Source organism: Diospyros lotus, chromosome 6 (assembly GCF_014633365.1).
Source record: "Diospyros lotus cultivar Yz01 chromosome 6, ASM1463336v1, whole genome shotgun sequence".
NCBI lineage: Eukaryota > Viridiplantae > Streptophyta > Magnoliopsida > Ericales > Ebenaceae > Diospyros > Diospyros lotus.
In genome coordinates this window covers 25,008,437-25,010,886 of record NC_068343.1, presented here as the reverse complement: position 1 = coordinate 25,010,886, position 2,450 = coordinate 25,008,437, and the positions used below count along the sequence as shown (strand labels likewise).

Genomic DNA, 2,450 nt, shown 5'->3' with positions numbered 1-2,450 from the left:
ATTTGTTTATAGTCATTTGCTTGACTAAGTTTCCATCTTCATGGAGGCTTGAATCCTTGTTCCGTTAAAATTTTGTGCATGCTGGTTGATGGACTTATTCCTTGAATGTTAGCAATTTTCCATCCAATTCCCTTCTTTTGCTCTCTAAGCACCCTTATCAATTTTTCCTTTTCATGACCTGGCTTGGCTTTTGAAGAAGAAGAAGAAGAAACATCCAAAGGTACCAATTTGTCTCTTTTGGATGGACAACCTTTTTCCCTTTTTCCCAAATAGCCCATGACCACGGCCTTGTTCTTGGCATTTAAAATTTTTTCCTGCTCATCAAAAAAGTTAGTAATGGAATTTTCTATAGGCTCATCTAATTTATTTACTGAATCATCAATGCCATCTATCCTTAAAACTTTTTTTTCATTGTCATTAAAATGTTTCCTAACCTTAAACACATTGAAAGTAACTGTCTCATCATAAATTATAAGGCTAAGTGTTCCTTGCTGGACATCAATCAAAGCTTTCCCTGTGGCAAGAAGATATCTCCCTAAAATTAGGGGCATATCATAATATTCTTCCATGTCTAGAACAATGAAGTCAATAGGAAAAATAAATTTATCTACTTCTACCCAGACATCTTCCACTACTTTACTTGGATATCTGATACTTATATCAGCCAATTGAAGAGATATAATAGTGGGTGTTGGTTTTTTTAATCCAAACTTCTTGAAAATAGAAAAAGGCATCAAATTAATACTTGGACCAAGGTCACATAAAACTTTATCAAAATTAATTTTGCTAATAGTGCAAGGAATAGAAAAGCTCCCTGGATCCTTGAGTTTTGAAGGCAATTTGTTCTGAATCACAGCACTGCATTCTTCAGTCAAGGCAATGGTCTTATAATCCTTTAGCTTCCTCTTGTTTGATATAATTTCTTTCAAAAATTTTGCATAAGAAGGAATCTGCACTAAAGCATCTGCAAATGGAATGCTAATGTGCAATTGCTTAAAAACTTCAAGAAACTTGAGAAAATTCTTATCTTCATTTTGCTTTTGTAATCTCTGAGGGAATGGGACATATTTCTTCATATTTTCAACCTGACTTGCATCTTCCTCTTCTTTTTGCTTCTTTTCTTCCTGCACTATTTTCCACTTTGTAGTTTCCAATCGACCACTGATCTTCAAATTTTAACTTTTTTTATTCAGTTGCATTTCGATCAAGATCACTGATGGCCCAATTGACTGTTTCTGAAAAATTCTGTCCAGCTTCTTCTGGTTTAGGTTCTTCTTCTTTTTTTTGCCCCACTTGCTTTCTACTCCTCAATTTTATTGCTTTACACTTCTCTTTTGGATTATTTTATGTGGTGCTTGGCAGCATTCCTTGAGCTCTGTTGTTCACCATATTGGCTATTTGACCAATTTGCATTTCTAGATTTCTAATGGTAGCTTGTTGATTTTGAAACATAGTGTTTGTCCTAGCCATATAATCTGAAGTCATCTTAGCCATGGTAGCCACTAAATCTTCCAATGAAGGCTTTTTTTCCTACTGTTGGAATCCTATTGGAGGCTTAAACACATTCTGATTATTAGACCATGAAAAAATGAGGTGATTCCTCCATCCTGGATTATAAGTGTTTGCATTGGGATTGAATTGTCTTCCTCCTTGATTAGCCACATAATTGACTTACTCAAATGGTTGAGGTACAAAAGATATCCTAGCTTGACACTCATGGGTAACATGAGGACCTGCGCAAATCTCACATACTTGCACACAAGATTGAATAGAGTTAATATTTAACTAGTCGATTTTCTTAAAAAGATTATCTACCTTTGCATTCAATGCTGTCATCGCATCAATCTCATATACTCTAGCTATTCTTCTTGGCATAGATCTTTCAGATGACCATTGATAGCTGTTGTTAGACATCTCTTCAAGAAGGTCATAAGCTTCATCGATCTCTTTTCCCATTAAAACTCCTCTTGCAGCTGCATCAATAGTAATCCTGGTGTTATGATTTAAACCATTATAAAATGTTTGAACCACTAACCACTTTGGAAGCCCATGATGAGGACATCTTCTTAACAACTCTTTAAACTGCTTCCATGCTTCATATAAATTCTCCATGTTTTCCTGCATGAAATTGGTTATATCATTCCTCATCTTTACAGTTTTTATAGGTGGAAAGAATTTATTAAGAAATTTCTATGCCAAATCATCCCATGTTGTAATGGACCCTATAGGCAAAGAGTTCAACCAACACTTAGCTTTATGTCTTAATGAAAAAGGAAATAGCCTAAGTCTAACCACATCATTAGAGACACCATTTTCCTTAAAAGTATCACAAATCTCCAAAATATTATCCATGTGAGCATTAGGGTCATTGTTCGATAACCTGCTAAACTGAATAGAGGTCTGAATCATTTGAATAATAGTTAGCTTAATCTCAAAATTATTTGCCCCTA

The 2,450-nt window shown here is 34.7% G+C and overlaps 1 non-coding gene across 1 annotated transcript; it reads left to right on the top strand.

Moving 5' to 3' along the window:
- The first annotated feature begins 2,044 nt into the window (after positions 1 to 2,044).
- Positions 2,045 to 2,151, top strand: LOC127805369 (small nucleolar RNA R71). Its single transcript, XR_008024105.1, has one exon. It is a non-coding gene; the product is annotated as a small nucleolar RNA R71 (small nucleolar RNA).
- Positions 2,152 to 2,450: the final 299 nt, after the last annotated feature.